Below are 12650 nucleotides of genomic sequence, written 5' to 3' on the forward strand. Positions count from 1 at the left end.
AAGGGCTATGGGCAGAGAGGCTTCTCCGTGATGGAGCGCAGCTATCCTACAAGTATGTAGCCCTGATTTAGTAGAGAAGAGGCAGGAACTGTCGAGGGCGGAGGAGCAGGAGAAATGGTGCATAAGGGAGAGGGGATAATGACAGGTCATTCCGGGATGTCTACGGAATATGAAAATGCGGCAAGATGGGTTTCGGTTTCCTTTTTTTAGTTCCGACAGAGATTACTGGGATAGCTGCATCTTCATGTTGTACACGCGTACACTTGATTCCCATTATTCAGTGGAGCTATGTTCTGTGAAGTCGCTGAGACTTTATAGAAAGCATCACCCCAGGGAAAATACACGGTGAGGCTTCTGCGAACCTCTGGTCACGATGTTGTTGTCAAGCGATCAGTGCGTAACTTTGTTGTATGTGTTTCTATTGTTTCTGTTGGTGCCTTTACATTGCACTCACGCCAACAGCACTGTGACTCATGCCTGGCCGAACCTCGTCTAATGCACGTATTTTCCCCATAAGACGCATCCCAGCCTTGTGCTTCAGGACATGAGACAGCACTGCAGCATCCGGGGACCATTTTAAGCAGCAAAGTCACCCAGAAACTACAGCATTTCAAAAAACTGGCACTGTGAATAGACTGCGAAAAGGACACTTGTTTACGGAGTGAGAGCCTTGTTCACCCTCAGCTGGGAACATGTGCATTTGGTGACACAGCCGCGCTCTGCATGTTTGAGAATGACTGTGAAAGCGCTGCAGGTACTGATTTTGGAGCTACAAATAAATGTTAGCCAATAGGCAAATTCACAGACATGGAATCCGTAAATAACAAGGCTTGGCTGTGTGTGTATACGTAGTGTAGTGTTGATAGTGTGTGTACCCAATACACATTGATATTTTGGGAGAGATTTTGAAGAAGTCACCATGAAAGCCAGTGTGTCTGTTTGGCCCTCTGGAAAGCGTGCAGTGAGGAGGAGTCGGGGTACAAGTGTTGAAATTGGGGACATGGCCTGAGGAGATGAAAGAGAGGTGGGGACTGAGTAGGGAAAGCTCCACACCACAATGCATAACTGATAAGGTTTTGGCCAACAAGCCAGAGAACGCTAGAGCAAAGAGTGCCCCTTGCTTACAGCCAGAGGGCCTTGCTCAGTGATATAGGGGGCTGGGAGTGGGGAGGCATCTCCAAAGGAGCACCGTGGATTTGCAACTCTGTCTTTCTGGAAAGGATATGAGAGTCTTGCCCTCTCCCCCAGGGCTGACACAGTTGTAAACCAAACTTTTGACTTCAGTTGTACATATCAATTATTTTGCACCCACATTAGATTGAACCAAATGACACTGGCTCTTTTAAATTAAAAGTGGTGAAATGCTGGCAGCCTCTTAGGGTTCAATTCAGTGGAATCTTTTAAAGGTGCAATAATGCTGTTTGAAATGAGGAGAACGCCTGTGTTTTGCTTGCTGAGAGAAATCCACTATCTCTCATCCAGAAGATGATTCGACCCATAATGGAAGCCAGTCAGTGGCATGAGGAATCATGGAGATGATTCTCACCTGGTTGATTGGATCAGACGTTCCTACCCCAAATGAGGGTGGAAAGGGAACCAAGAGATGAAGTGGATTGTTGGGTTTATGAGAGGACAGTGGTTATCTGTCTATAGTTAAGGTTGTTTAAACTCATGACCATGAGAATGAGCTTTTTCTGGACAACTCGTTCCTTTTCCTTCTGATTTTGAGAGTGCTGAAAACTCAAGTCTTGTATTTAAAAATTCCATTGTTGAAAACATGTTTCAAGGACAGATGACACACTTATGATTACAGCATCTGAAGTGATGGGAATATTAAATAACCTTTGGTTGGACATGTAACCATCGGGGCTCCACTTGGTCTTAAAACCAAACACACACAGTTCTTGTCGTTAAAGATATCCATGGCCTGGCACAGTGGCTCACGCCTGTAATCCTAACACTTTGGAAAGCCGAGGCGGGGGGATCACTTGAGCCCAGGGGTTCGAGACCAGCCTGGGCAACATGGCGAAACCTTGTCTCTACAAAAAATACAAAAATTAGCTGGGTGTGGTGTTGTGTGCCTGTAGTCCCAGCTACTAGGGAGGCTGAGGCGGGAGAATCACTTGAACCCAGGAGGTGGAGGTTGCAGTTAGGCAACATCCTGCCATTGCACTCCAGCCTGGGAGACACAGCCAGACTCCATCTCAAAAAAAAAAAAAAAAAAAAAAAAAAAGACTTACACAGAGAAAGCCTGAAGCCCACAAGAGCAATTAGCAAAAGGAACCCTGACATAACAAATACGGTGATGTCATTAGCAACCAGGCAGTTAAGCTCAGGGGATGCTACGTGTCATAAACTTGAAAGCTACATTGGCCACGAGTAACACAAACGTAGGTGCTAATCACAGATAGTTGGTGGGCATTTCAAACTTTCTCTTCATATCTATGGATACCCAAAACAGTGTGCTTCCATTTAGAAGGCTTCCATTGGGAGACTGAGACAGGAGGATTGCTTGAGTCCAGGAGATCGAAATTAGCATGTTCCTCCCTTCCTCCCTCTCTCCCTCCCTCCCTTCCTCCCTCTCTCCCTCCCTCCCTTCCTCCCTCTTTCTCCTTTTTTCCTCCCTCCCTCCTTCCCTCCTCTCTTTTTTCTTTTCTTTCTCTCTCTTTCTCTCTCTCTCTGTCTCCTTCCCTCCCTCCCTCTCCCTGTCCCCCCCTCTCTCCCTCCCTCCATCCCTTCCTTCCTCCTCCTCTCTTTCTTCTCTTTCTTTCTTTTGAGGTGGGGTCTTGCTAAGTTTCCCAGGCTGGTCTGGAACTCCTGGGCTCAAGTGATCCTTCTGCTCCAGCCTCCCAAAGTGCTGGGATTACAAGTATACACGAGCCACTGTGCCCGGCCTGTGCCTTTCCTGCTATTTCCTCCCAGCTAACGTGCTTTTAAAATTTGATACACATTAATTTTTCTTTTTTTGTCTTTTGTTCAAATAATGATTTGATTTCTGTTCTCTGTCTGGGTTGCTTCAATAACATGGATACCTACACATAGTTTTATCCGTAAAGGTCATTGACATAATCAGTGTGTTATGAGAACAAAGATAGGCCCTCATTTAAGCTGCTCCGTTACTCATTTTATAAGGCAAAGAAGGAAGAGGACAGCGTCCTCTGTTTTCAGATGGCTGTTGAAGTGAGTCAGAGTGACGGTGAGCAGCATGCGTTGAATTCTAGCTGGAAAGAGGGTTTTTAGGTCTGCCTTTGAGCTTGCCCTGAATGAATGAGGCTGGAAACCTATAGGCCCTGGAGAACATTAATGAGGAATCTGCTTTCCCTGACAGCTCCTTGGTAAACGAAATGATGGATGTGCAGCGTGCAGCCCTGAGCAAAGGCCTGGCAGCTCTGTGGCTGAGCCCTGGAGGGCTGAGCTGGGCCAGGGCGCCCAGCAGTTTGTTCAGGAGCACTGAGAGCCACAGCAGGTGCTGATCCAGCTCTTGCCTCCTTCGCGAGTATCTGACAAGTCTGTAGAGACCGCAGGAGCCTGGCTGCCCCTTCAGTTCACTGTCTTGGAGCAAGCCTGTGGGGGAATCACATGCGCCCCGACTCTAGTGCCCATTGGGGACATGGAGGAGGGAGTTTCCCTATTTGCAGTTAGGGTTTGCGTGCTGTCTGTGAGCTGGGTTTCCTCTTTGGGTTGCACAGTGCTGAGATCTGAGCCCAAGGCAGTTGGGACATTAATGATGAGACGGAGGAGGCTTTGCTGTGTTCCTCGTCTATCAGGCTGCTTTGCCCGGGGAGACGCCCCCCTTGCTTGGGGTCTTGGGCTTGGGTAGGGGTTCTGGAATGTCTCCCCTCCAGCAGGCTCTGCCTCCTTGGCTCCCCTGTTGCAGAGAGCAGCGCAGTGGCTTTGTTGAGGAGCAGCCCCTGCGGAGGCGCTCATGGGTGACAGGCTGTGGCTGAATGGTGGACAGCCCTGGTCGCTGACATTAACATGGTGCAATAGAGCCTTCTTATGTGTTCCTTGGTTCCCACTGCCCTTTCTCATGGTCGGGTGTCCTGATTGTCTGTGGCTAGACTATGCCAGCGTGATCAGTGTCCTTCCCAGAACCCCTGAAAGAGGGTCATAGATTGAGATGTTTGTCACCACCCCTGTCCATTACAGAGTCACACACATGCTAGAGACCAGCTCGCCTTTGATGCGGCCTGAGGACCTCACCCGCTAGTCATTACAGGGAGGGGAAAGACAATAAAAAGATGATAGAGAGTGCTGTTCCTGGTCATGGAAGTTACTCATCATTGTACCAGTGGGCAGCCACATAGGGATAGGTCGGAGGAGAAAGGGGAAGAGTGAATAAAAAACGCTGATGTTTGTGAGGCTGAGAGAGGAACAGAACTATTACTGCTGGTCAAGGGGGCCATCCAGTTAAAATGTTCGCATCCTGTTTCAGCCACAAGCTGGCCAAGATCATCACATAAAGGGACAAACGTTGGCCCCAGAAAGAATGCATGGTCATCTTGAGTCAGAATTCTTAAGAGGTGCTCTGGCTAGGTGCAGTGGCTCGTGCCTGTAATCCCAGCACTTTGGGAGGCTGAGGCGGGTGGATCACCTGAGGTCAGGAGTTCGAGACCAGCTTGGCCAACATGGTGAAACCCTGTCTCTACTAAAAATACAAAAATTAGCCAGGCGTGGTGGCAGGCACCTGTAACCCCAGCTACTTGGGAAGCTGAGGCAGGAGACTCTCATTTGAACCTGGGAGGCGGAGGTTGCAGTGAGCTGAGATTGGGCCATTGTACTCCAGCCTGGGCAACAAGAGCAAAATCTTGTCTCAAAAAAAAAAAAAAAAAAAAAAAAAAAAAAAAAAAAAAAAAAAACTTCTCTTGGCTGGGTGTGGTGGCTCACACCTGTGATCCCAGTGCTTTTGGAGGCTGAGACGGGAGGATTGCTTGAGCCCAGGAGTTCGAGATTAGCATGGGCAACATAACAAGACCCCATCTCTTTAAAAAATTAGCCGGGCATGGTGGTGTATGCCTGTGGTCCCAGCAACATGGGAGGCTGAGGCAGGAGGATCACTTGAGCTCAGGAGTTGGAGGCTGCAGCGAGCCATGATGGCACCACTGCACTACAGCCTGGACAGCAAAGGAAGACCCTGTCTCAAAAAAAAAAGAAAGAAAAAAAAAAGCATCCAGGTGCGGTGGCTCACACCTGTAATTCCAGCACTTTGGGAGGCCGAGGTGGGCAGATCACCTGAGGTCAGGAGTTCGAGACCAGCCTGGCCAACGTGATGAAACCCTGTCTCTACTAGAAATACAAAATATTAGCCGGGTATGGTGGTGGGTGCCTGTAATCCCAGCTACTCGGGAGGCTGAGGCAGGAGAATCGCTCGAACCCAGGAGGCGGAGGTTGCAGTGAGCCGAGACTACGCCATTGCACTCCAGCCTGAGCAACAAGAGCAAGACTCCGTCTCAAACAAACAAAAAAAACTACTCTCCAAACAGAACCTGCACCTACCCAATTGTGGTGGGTGCCCCTCCTGGGGCTCCTGCAGTAGCGGTGGTGTGGGAATTGAGAATCTTGTAAGTGCTGTGAGGGAGCTGAGACACTGTGTGTGGCAGGGCCCTGTGCCCAGAGCATGCACAATCCATCCTAACGTCTGCCGGGGAAGGTGGGGGATTTCTGTGCATTGCTTTTCAACCAGAAAGGTAATTTTTGTTCTCCAGAGGACACTTGACAATGTCTGGAGACAGTTTTGGTTGTCACACTGGGTTAAGGAGTGCTACTGTCATGTAATGGATGGAGAGCAGGGATACTGCTGAACATCCCACGGTGCACAGGGCGGCCTCACAACAACCAAGACCACCTGGCCTCAAATGTCAGTAGGGCTAACATCCAGAAGCTCTGCGAGTCTGTGGGAAGCCCTAGATGCCCCAATCCTCTTTCATTTTCTTCTCACCACGTAGGACAGTTTAGCTGGACAGTACACAGGACTCTTCCAAGGGGTCATGAGAGGAGACCTCATAGCATAAGGGTCAAGTACAAGGACTTTGCAGTCAGACTGACGTGTGGGTTTCAGTCCCCACCCATCCTAGTGGTGTGACCGAGAGCAAGTTGGGCATAGTAACATCTGTCTTGATTGACTTTGGAGTTTGACAGGCAATACATGCAAAGTTCTCTATTCCCATGTCACTCAGAGCGAGTGTGCAAAACATACTATTGTTGGCATCCATCGTCATAAGAGTTACTGTGAACATGGATGAGCTTAGCACCTTGAGGCACTGGGCTGTGGTGAGGGACTCAAACAGCTTGATGATTGAGTTCGGGCCTCAGTGAGATGGCAAAGCTATGCTTCTCTTGCTCCTTGGACCATGGTGACCTGTGAGGACCCCTGGGGGCTGCCTTCTCCACTGTTGCAGTTCAGGGAGCTAATGCCAAAGGCTACTGCAGTGGTGGACTCTGGGGTCCCCCTGGTGACAAGGAAGGGACTTTGAGCTTTGGAATGCCCTGGGCCGAGTCTTGCCACCTGCAGGTTTGTGAACCTCATCATGCCTTGTTTTTAGCACAACAAAATGGGATAATACTGACTTCATTATTGACGTACTATTATGCTGTTGTCAGGTATGTGACACTGCTGCTATTTTACTATTTGTTCCAGATTTCCGTGAGGGTGGAAGAAAATCATATCAGATGCCTCGCAGAGCACCAGGCCCACCGTGAAAGGTACAGCAAATTTTACTTCCCTCTTCTTGCCTTGTTGGAAATTCTTTCCTGTGAGATTTCCTCCCCTCCGCTCTCCACCCCTTCTCCCATAGCCTATAGCCTCCTCTGGGAGTTCCTTGGATAATTTTGTTGCCTAATAGCTTTGCAATTTCCAGTATGGTAGCCATGGGCCACATGTGGCTGTGGAGTGCTTGAAATGTGGCCAGTCTAGATTGAGATGCCTTGTAGAAGTATAAAATACACACTGGATTTCAAAGGCTTTGTTCAAAAAGAAAGAATGCAAGATATCTTATTGATAATGTAATACGGTTTACATGTTGAAATGATCACTTGGATATGTGGAGTAAAATAGAATGTATTACTAAATGTAACTTTACCTGTCTTCTTCTGACATTTTTTTGTGGACCCAGAAAATTGATAGACAGGTGGATCTCCTTCACACTTACACACTTGTCTTGCTCAAGACCAGCCTTGCTTCCTCACTGGCTGCTCAGTCAAATGCCTCCTCCAGTTTAAGCTGTCCATCACGGGGCCACCCATTATGTGTCCATCTCATCTTCTCTGCTCAGTGCCTGTGCAGGCAGCTGGTGTTCCTGCTCCTCCCGCCCAGCTTTGCTTATGATGCTAGTCTTGAGTGCAGGCTGCTGAGCTTCTCGCCTTTCTTCCCATACATGTAGAACCTCTCCTCCAGAAACATGGGGTACTTACCAGCTGGCAAGGAGCAGAGCTGGGGTTCACATTCATTTCTGTCTTGCTCCAAACCCATGTCCCTAATAGACTAGTCTCTCCAGTTGCTTTGTGGATGTAAACACATAGTAAGTTCCTAGAGGGCAGGGACCATTTTTATTTCTTTCATCTCTGCTGTTCAAGACCTTTCTAAAGCTTTTTTGAAAGAATTAAGATTTCTAGTCTCTTGCCCTTCCACTTTCTGCTATGTGAAGACGCAGTGTTCCTCCCCTCTGCCCTCTGGATGCTACAGCAACAAGGTGCCATGTTGGAAGGAAGCAGAGAACATCCCTCACCAAATAATCAATCCTGCTGGTGCCTTAACTGTGAACTTCTCAGCCTGCAGAACTCACGAAGGTCATCACCATGTAGGCTGATTGATCTTGGACTTCCAAGCCTCCAGAACTCAAATCAGTGAATTTAAAAACATTTTACGGAGGGTGGGGCCAAGATGGCCAACTAGAAGCCACGGTGTTCGGAGGCTCCTATCAGAAAAGACTATAATAAGCGTGTGAATCCTTCATCGGCAACCAAGGTATCCGGGTTCTCTCATCAAAATTGACTAGAAGGCTGGCGTGACCCACAGAGAGAAGGAAGAACAGTGTGGTGTGGTGGCCCACCTGAGAGTCACATGGGGAAGGGGAACCCCCTCACCTCAGACAAGGCAGGCTGTGAGTGAGCATGCTACCCAGCCGGGGAAACTGCTTTTCCACAGAACTGTGAAACCCATGGATTGGAAGATCCCACTCGTGAACCCGCGCCACCGGGGCCTCGCGTCCCAGCCCCGGAACACACAGATTCTTACAGCCTCTCAGCTGGAATCTGCTTAAGCCTACCAAACTCCTCGGGGAGGGGTGACCAGTACCAGCTGCAGCTGCCTGCTAAGCCCTTTGAACTCCTGCAGGGAGGCGCAGCAGCCAGCACTGGCACTGGCAACTGCCTAATATGCTAAGCTCCCTGGACAGGGGGAAGGGTGGCACCCATTTCTATAGCTACAGGCTACGCTTTTCCCCTGCTAGAGCCAGGGAGGCTGGACAGCTTGGTCCCAAGACTTGTCCCCACAGCCCAACACACTAGCTGTGGCAGTCTGTGGCTAGAGTGCCTCTTCAGGCCCAATCCCGACCCATCCTTTCTTAGTTGGGGTATGGCGTGGGGGCTTCCCTGTAGGATCTCCAATAACTCCAGCCAGAGGCTAAGGAACAGAATTCGGATCTCCTGGGCCTCAGCCCATAGGAGAGGGATGGCCGCAGTCTCTGCTGACCAGCAGACTTAGCTTTTCCTCCTGGTAGTTCCAAGGAATCTGGACAGCCTAGACGAGTGGGTTTCCCCCAAGCAAAACACACCCTCTGCACCAAGGGACAGAGTGCTCCATTAAATGGGTCCTGCTCCCTGTGCCACCCAACTGGGTGAGACCCTTCAACAGGGCTTGTCAGATACCCTATACAGGAGTGATCCTACTGGCATCAGGTTGGTGCCCCTTGAGGTCAGAGGTCCCAGAAGAAGGAGTAGGCACCCATCTTTGCTGCTCTCTAGCGTCCTTGAATGACATCTCCAGGCATGGGAGCGAATCAGATGAATAAGGCCTGAAGGTGAACCACCAGCAAACTGCAGCAGCCCTACAGAAGAGGGACTGGACGATTGAAAGAAAAACAAGCAGAAAATGACAACAACAGCATCAACAACAACAATCAAATAAAAGGTCCCCACAAAAATCTCATCCAAGGGTAGCAGCCTCAAAGACTGAAACTAGACAAACTCACGAAGATGAGAAAGAATCAATGAAAAAATGCTGAAAACCCAAAAGGCCAGACTACCTCTTCTCCTCCAAATGATTACAACATCTCTCCATCAAGGTCACAGAACTGGACGGGGGATCAGATGGATGAATTGACAGAAATAGGCTTCAGAAGATGGGTTATAAAAAACTACAGTGAGCTAAAGGAGCATGTTCTAACCTAATTCAAAGAAGCTAAGAACCTTGATAAAAGGTTAGAGGAATTGCTAACTAGAATAACCAGTTTAGAGAGGAACATAAGCAACCTGATGGAGCTGAAAAACACAGCACGAGAACTTTGTGAAGCATAAACAAGTATCAACAGCTGAATCGAGCAAGCGGGAGAAAGGATATCAGAGTTTGAAGACCACCTTACTGAAATAAGACATGCAGACAAGAATAGAGAAAAAAGAATGAACAAAGCCTACCAGAAATATGGGACCTCATAAAAAGACCGAGCCTACGATTCAGTGGAGTACCAGAAGGAGATGGGGAGAATGGAAACAAGCTGGAAAACACACTTCAGGATATTATCCAGGAGAACTTCCCCAAACTACCAAGACAGGCCAACCTGCAAATTCAGGAAATACTGAGAACACCATTAAGATACTCTATGAGACGATCAACCCCAAGACACATAATCGTCAGATTCTCCAAGGTCAAAATGAAGGATGAAACTAAGGGCAGCCAGAGAGAAAGGCCAGGTCACCTACAAAGGGAAGCCCATCAGACTGACAGTGGACTTCTCAGCAGAAACTCTACAAGCCAGAAGAGATTGGGGGCCAATATTCAACATTCTTAAAGAAAAGAATTTTCAACCCAGAATTTTATATCCAGCCAAATGAAGCTTCCTAAGCGAGGGAGAAATAAAATCCTTTCCAGACAAGCAAATGCTGAGGGATTTCGTTACCACCAGGCCTGCCCTGCAATGTCTCCTGAAAGAAGCACTAAATATGGTAAGGAAAAACTGGTACTAGCCACTGCAAAAACACAAGAAAATATAAAGACCAATGACACTACAAAGAAACTGCATCAACTAGTGTACAAAATAACCAGATAGCATCATGATGACAGGATCAAATTCACACATAACAATATTAACCTTGAATGTAAATGGGCTAAGTGCCCCAATTAAAAGACACAGACTGGCAAATTGGATAAGGAGTCAAGACTCATCAGTGTGCTGTATTCAGGAGACCCATCTTACATGCAAAGACACACACAGGCTCAAAATAAAGGGATGGAGGAAAATTTACCAAACAAATGGAAAGCAAAAAAACAAAACAAAACAAAAAAAACAGCAGGGGTTGCAATCCTAGTCTCTGACAACACAGACTTTAAACCAGCAAAAATAAAAACAGACAAAGAAGGGCATTACATAATGGTAAAGGGAACAATTCAACAAGAAGAACTAACTATTCTAAATATATATATGCACCCAATACAGGAGCACCCAGATTCATAAAATAAGTTCTTAGAGACCTGCAAAGAGGCTTAGACTCCCACACAATAATAGGGGGAGACTTTAACACCCCACTGTCAGTATTAGACAGGTCAGTGAGACAGAAAATTAGCCAGGATATTCAGGACTCGAACTCAGATCTGGATCAAGTGGACTTAGTAGAAGTCTACAGAACTCTCTACCCCAAATCAACAGAATATACATTCATCTCAGTGCCACATGGCAGTTATTCTAAAATCAGCCACACAATTGGAAGTAAAACACTCCTCAGCAAATGCAAAAGAACTGAAATCATGACAGACAGTCTCTGAGACCACAGTGCAATCACATTAGAACTCAGGATTAAGAAACTCATTCAAAACCACATAATTTCATGGAAATTGAACAACCTGCTCCCGAATGACTCCTGGTGAAATAATGATATTAAGGCAGAAATCTAGTAGTTCTTTGAAACCAATGAGAACAAAGAGACAATGTACCAGAATTTCTGGGACACAGCTAAAGCAGTGTTAAGAGGGAAATTTATAGCACTAAATGCCCACATCAGAAAGCTAGAAAGATCTCAAATCAACACCCTAACATCACAATTAAAAGAGCTAGAGAGGCAAGAGCAAACTAATCCAAAAGCTAGTGGAAGGTAAGAAATAACTAAGAGAAGAATCGAAGGAGATAGAGACACAAAAAAACCCTCCAAAAAAATCATTGAATCCAAGAGCTGGTTTTTTGAAAAAATTAACAAAATAGATAGACTGCTAGCTAGACTAATAAGAGAGAGAAGAATCAAATAGACAATAAAAAATGATAAAGGGGATATTACCACTGACCCTACAAAAATACAAGCTACTATCAGAGAATACTATAAACACCTCTATTCAAATAAACTAGAAAATCTAGAAGAAATGAATAAATTCCTGCACGCATACACCCTACCAAGACTAAACCAGGAAGAAGTTGAATCCCTGAATAGACCAATAAGCTCTGAAATTGAGGCAGTAATTAATAGCCTAGCAACCAAAAAAAGCCCAGGACCAAATGGATTCACAGCTGAATTCTACCAGAAATACAGAGGAGCTGGTACCACTCCTTCAAAAACTATTCCAAACATTTGAAAAGGAAGGACTCCTCCCTAACTCATTTTATGAAGCCAGCATCTTCCCGATACCAAAACCTGGAAGAGACACAGCCAATATCCTACTGAATGGGCAAAAGCTGGAAGCATTCCCTTTGAAAACTGGTACAAAACAAGGATGCCCTCTCTCCACCACTCCTATTCAACATAGTATTGGAAGTTCTGGCCAGGGCAGTCAGGCAAGAGAAAGAAAAAAAGGGTATTCAGATAGGAAGAGAGGAAGTCAAGTTGTCTCTGTTTGCAGATGACATGATTTTGTATTTAGAAAACCCTATCATCTCAGCCCAAAAACTTCTTGAACTGACAAGCAACTTCAGTGAAGTCTCAGGATACAAAATCAATGTGCAAAAATCAAAAGCATTCCTTTACACCAACAATAGGCAAGCAGAGAGACAAATCATAAGTGAACTCCCATTGACAATTGCCACAAAGAGAATAAAATACCTAGGAATACAAGTAACAAGGGATGTGAAGGACCTCTTCAAGGAGAACTACAAATCACTGCTCAAGGAAATAAGAGGACACAAACAAATGGAAAAACATTCCATGCTCATGGATAGGAAGAATCAATATCATGAAAAGGGACATATTGCCCAAAGTAATTTATAGATTCAATGCTGTTCCCATCAAGCTACCATTGACATTCTTCACAGAATTAGAAAAACCTATTTTAAATTTCACATGGAATCAAAGAAGATCCTGTGTAGCCAAGACAATCCTAAGCAAAAAGAACAAAGCTGGAGGCATCATGCTACCTGACTTCAAACTATACTGCAAGGTTACAGTAACCAAAACAGCATGGTATGGGTACCAAAACAGACATATAGACCAGTGGACCAGAACAGAGACCTCAGAAA

At 46.5% G+C, this 12650-nt stretch overlaps 1 protein-coding gene across 1 annotated transcript in view; it reads left to right on the forward strand.

The window, feature by feature from the left end:
* The window catches only part of TBL1X (transducin beta like 1 X-linked), a 254388-nt gene that overhangs the window by 30910 nt on the left and 210828 nt on the right, over nucleotides 1-12650 (forward strand). The window contains exon 2 of the mRNA XM_030806534.1: nucleotides 6638-6702. The gene's annotated coding sequence lies outside the window, so the exon portion shown is untranslated. The remainder of the gene's footprint in view (nucleotides 1-6637; nucleotides 6703-12650) is intronic.

The sequence above is a fragment of the Nomascus leucogenys genome, chromosome X, assembly GCF_006542625.1.
Source record: "Nomascus leucogenys isolate Asia chromosome X, Asia_NLE_v1, whole genome shotgun sequence".
Lineage (NCBI taxonomy): Eukaryota > Metazoa > Chordata > Mammalia > Primates > Hylobatidae > Nomascus > Nomascus leucogenys.